Consider the following 8,629-nt stretch of genomic DNA (forward strand, 5'->3'; position numbering starts at 1 on the left):
GTCCCCTAGAACGTAGAACTAGTTAAACCTAACTAACCTAAGGACATCACAAACATCCATGCCCGAGGCAGGATTCGAACCTGCGACCGTAGCGGTCCAGCGGTTCCAGACTGCAGCGCCTTTAACCGCATGGCCACTTCGGCCGGCCAACAGACAGTGTTGAGAAAGATGTGGAAAACGATATAGAATGTCCATAAGATTGGTATGTCTCCACAGTAGTTGCAGTAATTATCTGATTAAGTTTTATATTGTAAAATTGTTAATTTTCCAATTTATTGTTTATTCCTCACTAATATATTATAAAATAATGAAGTAATTATGAAACAGATTGCGCCCGTGTCTGTATGCGTATTTTCGTGTGTGTGTGAGAGAGAGAGAGAGGGAGAGAGAGAGAGAGAGAGAGAGAGAGAGGAAGAGAAGAAATTATTACTTTGGATAAGGGGCAATACAAGGTTGTACAGTATTTTGGAGCTTAGAGGTTTAGATATACAAATACGTCTGTACATAAATGATGCATAGTTGTAATCCTAGAATCACTTTTCACATTATTACGGAAGTATGGTAATGTATACAGTCAACACTGTGTTTCACAGAAATAATTAAAATACCATTTCCATCTGTCGTAAATTTCTAGAGATCTGTAATTATAACTGCATATAGCAATAGCGCTTAGCGTTCATCATTTAGCTTTCACCATTTAGCGTTAACTATTTGGTGTTTACCGTTATTTATACAGCATTTACTGTCTACCATATAGCACTTACCATTTAGTGTTTACCATTTAGCTTTTAGAGTTACCTGTTCAGTGTTTAAAGTCAAGCATTTACTGTTTACGATTAGCTTCCAGCATTTACTCATTAGCGTTTATCACTTATGGTAGTATTTAATGTTTAGTGTTTATGGTACCACATTTACCATTTACCATTTACCATTATATGTTTTATGTTTACCTTTTAGCATTCACTGGAGGTTATGTGGGGCATAAAGAACAAAGCTCATCTATTTCCACCATATTGCAATTTTGTTATTTCTCTGTGACTGGTCCGAAGAAATAGAGGTAAATTATAAAGGATACATTCCCTCTCTAAGTAAGTTGTGTAACTTGAATGCCATTTTCTATTGGAAATAATGCATATATTTGACTTTCAAATACATAACGAATATTTTTCACTTTCAAGTGTAGGCTGCATGTTTTACTGCATTTCTGACACGTCATTTAAATATTACAGAAAATGGGAATGAGCGTGTGGCGCTGTTGGCGGAGAGGCCCCATCTGGGGAAGTTCGGCCGCCAAGTGCAAGTCTTACTTCAGCAGAAGCCACACTGGGTGTCTTGCTCGCCGGTGATGAGGATGAAATGAAGATGAGGACAACACAACAGCCAGTCCACGAGCGCTGATAAATCTCCCATCCGGCCGGGAATCGGACCAGGGTCCGCTTGCACGGTGTAAGGGGGGGGGGGGGGGTGAGGCAAGCCCAGGGAAACAGGTGGACATTTAAATATTACTCTCTCACTGGTTGGAAAGATGAGAGAATTGTTCTGTTTCCGTCATCTTGGAATTTTAGTATTGTGACTGAGGTAAGGAGTACTATGCTGTGAACGGTTGGAGATACAGTGGACTGGGAGGGGAGAGGGCAGGGGAGTATGTTTTTAACTTTCTGTTTACAGGATGTCTCGTTTTAATACTTTTCTCCGATTCCTTGGTAAATGGCAGGAGAGATGTTGGGGAATGAAGCACAGTTGAGCTAGCTACTTCACGCCGAGTCACACTTTGTCGCTGTGTTAGCGGTTCTATGTGCCTCAACCGTCACTGTTGTCGCAAACCTCATGTGTACGGAGTGTTTTGGCAAAATGTCAACAGTACTGCCCATTGGCTTATTTCATTACCACACTGGTCGTGCTGGTCCCCACTGCGTATATGTGCCTTGCAAAAACTTAAAAAAAAAAAAATTAGCCTTTCAGCGACTAAATAATCAATGCACTGCCGTTTATTGATTCGTACTACACTGTGCAATAGAAGACAGCAGTCATTAGTATGATGTACAAGAATCTTCCAGGTGTTATTCCGTCATATACTTTTTCTACATTCATATAATGAGTTCCATACGCAAATTTTCTTACAAGGCCTTATGCCGGTGTAATATTTTACCCTTGTGTATACTCTTTCGTAAACTAATGTATGATGAAGAAATATAGCGCTATGACTAGGCCTAGGTCGTTGTCACCATTTAAAAACAATTGCGTTAGAAATTACAAACGACGTCGTTTATGAGCTAAAGAAGACAACAGCTAGCCTTGTTGATTACAGACGGTATGCTAACGGCAGTTTGCGATCTTGAACCGTGTGGCTGGCTGTGTTTAGGATGTAAACAATAAGTTTATTTCAACTAGCAAGCTGCTGCACGCACTCATTTGGAGGTGGTTCTATAATGAAGCTAATAAACCTTGCCTTATTGGCGTCTTGCTTGAAAACAAAATGTGGGGGTGCAGCAACGTGTAGTCAGTCGTCAGTTTTTCTGCAATCATAATATCCTCTGGCGAAAGGGCGGTGAAGTTCTATCCTTGCGGAAGTGTTACAGCATCAAGGAACCGTGCAGGATTTGAGGAAGAATATTGTTAGGCATAAATTTCTCCACATACGAAAAATGAATTGACCAACATATATAACCTCCCCGTTCAGGATTTTGCGGAGATGTTTTTAATGTATCAACAGAGTGGCTGGCTCACCCAAGATTTTTGTAAGCGGTCAGCCGGTTACATTTCCCTGTGTTGTTATTTTAGCTCTTCTGTGTTTTGTTTTCACTCTGTTTTACTTTCTATATCTTTCTTGATCTTCCCTCCTCACTGGTTTTAGTGCATGTGAGATTGCCTGTGCGATAGGGAGATTTGTCTGGTCATTTCGAGGGCACGTTTGTACGACAGTTTTAGTTCTTATCCACATTCGTTTGTTTCAATAAATGTCACGGCGCTGATAATCTCGCTGTCGGGCGCCCATTAGATGCCAAAACACACACATGCACCTTTCAGGAATATATAGAAGGGGTTCGTAACGCCGTTATGGCTTTGGAGCTTGAGTGATGAGGAAGCGATCGAAACTGCTGTATTCTGCAAGCGGCTAAGCTCGAAGACCGATCGCGCTTGATATTTTGTAATAAGCCCGTGACTTTTGCCGAATTACACAGATTAGTGCATCAGGCTGATTCGATTCGTTTCACCGATACTAAGCGGGAAGGTGCGAGGTGCGTTTCACAAAAACCGAGAGTTGGACAGGGCGCGGAGAGTAGTCGAGATGCCACGTTGGTTAAAGCCAAGTGGTGTTTCCGATGCGGTGATCCTGGATTAATGGTGAGCCGGTGTCTAGCGCCACGGAACCAGCGTCTGACCAGCTGACACCGAAAGCGTGCGGGTGCGTTGAAGTTTAAATCTCCTATTTAATGCTGCAGCCGCATTCGACGTTCTGTAAATTTACTTTTGCCCCTTGTTTGTGCTGCAGTAAACCATGAATTCGTGTGTGCTTTAATTGATTCAGGCAGTATCCTTTAACTGCTTGATTATTACTTGTATATGTTCAGTCGCATCAGTTGTGAGTTTCCTAGCCTAAAGTCGGTCTTGCAGGGAGGTCGTACTGCCAATAGGCAGGTGTTGCCTCTGACTGGTAGCTATGAGTTTTCTTGGCCCGTCCAATTCGAAATTGTCAAGCATTTTTGCGTTAATGGTCTTGTGTTGCGACTGGATTCAGTTTAGTCGTTTTATCATGAATTATGTGGGTAGGATGTTTTCTTTTAAATTTTACCCCAAAAAGAGCTACGAATTGTGCCAGTGTATTCCGGTCACAGGGAAAAACAGCGTTACTGTGCATGATGTAAGTGTAAGGTAGGTCATGTTTGTGATCCTGAGGTCAGTGATTCCGGTGTCAACCTGTTGTTGATTATAGGCTATTAAATAAGAAGTTGGTCTTAGAATCTGTGCCGCTGTCCGACTTGCACAACTGTTTCACCTGGTTTTCTGGTACTCGTTCTTTTTTATATTCTCGATCTTAATCAGGCTTACCACGAGATCCCACTGACTGAAAATTCTAGACAACTGACAGCGTTTCGTCCGGATTGTATTATGTTCGAATTTATCCGTGTACCATTTGGCTTATGAATTGGGGCTGCTGTTCTCTCCAGACTTCGGACATAATATTGGGGGATGTAAAATTTAAAGGCCGGCCCGAGTGGCCGAGCGGTTCTAGGCGCTACAGTCTGGAACCGCGCGACCGGTACGGTCGCAGGTTCGAATCCTGCCTCGGGCATGGATGTGTCTGATGTCCTTAGGTTACTTAGGTTTAAGTAGTTCTAAGTTCTAGGGTACTGATGACCTCAGAAGTTAAGTCCCGTAGTGCTCAGAGCCATTTGAACCATTTTTGTAAAATTTAAATCAGGTTGTTACTACTTAGATGACATGGCAATTTATAGTACTACCTTCCAACGACATTTACAATACCTGGATGAGGTTTCGAGCCACTTTCTTGCCACTTGTCTTACTGTAGAGCCTTCGAGAACTAATTTAGCTGAGTAGGAGTTTTATTCCCCTGATCATTTGGTTTCTGCTGGCCAGACCCGAGAAGATCAAAAAAGGAGTACCTAAGACCAAGAAGGGTGCGGTCCGGTCCATTATGACAGCGAACGACGAAAGTTCATCCCAAATTTTGCCCAGATAGCGGCCCCCCTTGAACCAGATGCATAAGAAGAATCAGACATTTGAGTGCAGGGTGTCACAGCTGTCTCCCTGATTAACCGTCCAGTGCTAGCCATTTCTGACTACGCATATCTGTTTTGTCGTGCAGACCGACGGTTCAAAATTGGGTATAGCTGCGGTACTCTTCCAGGAAATCAGGGAGAACGTAGACCAATTGCGTGCGCTTCAAGGTCCCTTTCACCAGTAGGACTTCAATATTATGTTTACGAGTGTGAGGCCCTGGTGGTGGTGTTCCCCCTCGAAAAGTTTGTTCGACGTCGATCACCGGGAACTTTGTCTTGAAACGGACAACCAAGCCTTAAGTTGGGTACTCGCCGGCCCAGGAACACGGGACGAATTGTCCAGCGGGCTGTGGGCATTTCTGCGTTTCGCTTTGCCATCAGGCATATTAGGGGAACCGACACCGCTATGGCAGAAGCACTGAGTCGAATGTTCGAGCAGAGGTGCAGTCACCACAATAAGGAACAGGGAATAAGGGAACCAGCTTGGGTTGCTGAGGTACTAACCATGGTCCATAAGTTATTTTGTAATTTGGAGCACCATCAAGACCAAGACCCTGCTCTGTCTAAGACTGAACAAAATTTATTAAGCGGCAAATCATTGCCGAATATAACATGCAAAAGGGAATATTCTGTTATTAGAGCAAGCGGGATAAGCAGACCAAGATTTGTGTTACGGAAGACTTGGTTGCCGCAATTTTCCATGGCTTTCATAAGTCTGTGATTGGACGGCATTCAGCAATCTGTTGGATCCTTGGCCGGGTTAGGGAATTTCTTAGTTGACCTTGCTTGTATCAAGATATATAGCATTTTGTGGGACAGTGCCATGAATGTAAAATTCCTAAACCCAGTTCCCATATACAATGAAGGCTTTCACGACCAGATGGTACTGTTGTTGATAATTCTTCCGGGTTATATGGCCGTGGTCCATGGAATTCTTCTATTCCTAACGTTTCGTCCAATACTACGTTGTACATCCTCAGAGGTATGGTTGGTCCTGCTGAGTGCGATTACTCCTTCGCATGCACCAGTGGAAGAGCTTATTGTGAATGTGGAAGCAGGGATTCGAACCCTTCCTAATTCAACTGCTAATGCAATTAGTTTTGAAATCACAAGGGTCTTATGCCATATTAAGCCATTGGAGAGTAATTTAACTAAGGAGGAGGGAAAGGCCCTCAGGGATTTAAATGTGGACGAAGGGATAGTTGTTCCTCCATCTGATAAAGGCAATGCCACTGTGGTGATGAACAAAGAGGCCTACAGAAGTAGGATTTTGGATCTATTAGTGGCGGGACATTACAATAAACTTAGAACAGACCCGACGGCTGTTATTTTGAGGAAAACTAATACCTTGAAAAAGTCTTCTACTTCCATTCCACAGAAGGCTAAAAACGTTTTGCTAAGGAGTGAAGCTAAGTGTCCCAGACTTTATGGTTTACCTAAAGTTCACAAAATAAATCTCCCTCTGAGACCCATTGTTAGTGCGATCGATTCCCCTACTTATCAAATATCTAGGTATCTAGGTACTCTTCTACAACCATACATTGGTAAGACTGATTCTTATGTGAGGGATTCACGTCATTTATTGGGAAATTGAAGCTCTAACCTTGGCTCCTGAAGACATTCTGGTCAGCTTTGATATTGTATCTCTGTTTACTATGATTCCGGTCAATGAAATTCTGGTTCACGTAACGGAAGTTTTCCCTGAAGATTTGACCGCTCTCTTTAGACACTGTCTCACATCTTGCCAGTTTCAGTGGGATGAGGAGTTTTATGAGGAAGTGGATGGTGTTGCCATGGGTAACCCGTTGAGTCCTGCGATTGCCAATTTTTACATGGAGAAATTTGAACAATTAGCTTTGAATAAAGCAAATAATAAACCATGTTGTTGGTATCGTTATGTAGACGACACATTCGTGGTTTGGACACATTGTAGACGATTTTTTTCATTATCTTAATAGCATAAACCCTAAAATTCAGTTTACCATTGAAGTGGAAAAAGACCAGGCTATTTCGTTTCTCGATGTGTTAGCCATGAGACAGACCGATGGCAGTCTAAAACATAAAGTGTTTCGGAACAGCACACATACTGATAGATACTTACATAAGAACTTCAATCATCACCCACAACAAAAAAGAGGTGTAATCAAAAGTTTAGTGGACAGGGCAAAACGGATTTGTACGCCGGAACATCTGGATACGGAACTGAATCATCTGAAACAGGCCTTCGAGAAGAATGGATACTCAAACAAAGAAATTAATAGAGTGTTAAGATCTAATTACAGCAGGCCGAAGGACAAGCATGGTACACAGCAGTGGAAGAATACGGTGTCTTTACCTTTCATTAGTAAGGTTACAGATCAATTCGGCCAAATTTTGCTGAAACATAAAGTGAAACCGGTATTCAAACCTACCAGCAAAAGAGGACAAGTACTTCGTTCTGTTAAAGATAGAAGGCCACCATTATCATCTAGCGGTGTGGATGAAATTCCGTGTACTTGTGGCAAGGTCTACATTGGTACTACGAAAAGAAGTGTGAATACGAGGGTAAAGGAGCATAAAAGTCTTTGCCGACTGGGAAAAACAGATAAATCAGCCGCTGCGGAACGTGCACTTCAGTCAGGTGACCATGTAGTTAAGTTTTCTGAAACTACAGTTTTAAGTGCTACCACGAACTATTATCCACGACTGTATAGGGAGGCTATTGAAATTTATAAACATGAAGACAATTTTAATAGAAAAGAAGAGGCCTTGAAATTAAGCGAGATATCGACAGTGGCGTTACAGAAACGATAAGTGATTTTTATCTATGACGGACTATTATCGATAGTTATATTTTATCCTTGACTAGTTTTCTCTCTGCTACTATGTGCAAGATAGACCACGCCCACTTTCCTCGGTATTTAGGCCGCTTTCCGACGCCCGACTCGTCAGTCGGCAGGACTCAGCAGGACCAGCCATACCTCTGAGGATGTCCAACGTAGTATTGGACGAAACGTTAGGAACAGAAGAATACCATGGACCATGGCCATATAACCCGGAAGAATTATCAACACCAGTTCCAATACTTGCAGGGGATATTTGAAATCGTCAAGTGATCACTTTCTCATGAATACGCTCTTTGTTGATTACGTCCGCTCCTCCCATGTAATAGTGACACCAACCGGTACATTCTGTTCATGTGTTGATGCCTTCTCAGATTAGCCTGGTTGGTACCAAGAAGTAGGGTGACTGTTGGGTGAACTGTTCTTCACTCGTCACCGATGTTTTTCATAAATGTCACTCCCTGTACCATTACCGTGCAATGCTTCTGTCTTCTTTTCTACAACTGGTTACAGATTCTGCTTCGGCAACGCACGATCTCATTCGACGGCTATACCATACTGACCGAAACCATGATTTGTTGAAGGAGTGAACTACAATCTGCAGGCAGCCATTATTATTTTCCATTCTCATTCACTCCACAAGTGGGTTCCTTATGTATCATGGTTTAATTTGGCTGTTAATTACATCTACCATGAAGTCCTTAAAACTACTCCACTTCCTTGATGTTTGCTCATGGTCTCAACTTCCCTTGGCCAATCTGTGGTCAGTTAATGCCCTGCTCCCTCAGAAATGGACACGTGAGCTAATTTAAGAGAACTGGAAACAAGTGTGACGAAATATTAGTATCACACACTAGAGGCAGGTGCGCCGTTACAGTCAGGGGCAAAATGAGTTAAAGGTGCCTGTTGGTGATAAGTTTTCATCTAAAACCTTTCTGCCGGGCGTGAAGATATGGCCCCAATTTCTCATAAATTGGCACTGTGCTTTGCAGCACCTTGTGAGGTAATCCAGGTTCTTAAGGCAGTCACCCAAATGGTACGTAACATTGATGCTGGGATGTTTTC

The 8,629-nt window shown here is 42.6% G+C and overlaps 1 non-coding gene across 1 annotated transcript; it reads left to right on the forward strand.

Moving 5' to 3' along the window:
• The first annotated feature begins 4,210 nt into the window (after positions 1-4,210).
• Positions 4,211-4,294, forward strand: Trnap-ugg. The gene has a single exon. It is a non-coding gene; the product is annotated as a tRNA-Pro (tRNA).
• The last annotated feature ends 4,335 nt before the right edge of the window (positions 4,295-8,629 follow it).

Source organism: Schistocerca americana, chromosome 3 (genome assembly GCF_021461395.2).
Source record: "Schistocerca americana isolate TAMUIC-IGC-003095 chromosome 3, iqSchAmer2.1, whole genome shotgun sequence".
In the NCBI taxonomy this organism is placed as follows: domain Eukaryota; kingdom Metazoa; phylum Arthropoda; class Insecta; order Orthoptera; family Acrididae; genus Schistocerca; species Schistocerca americana.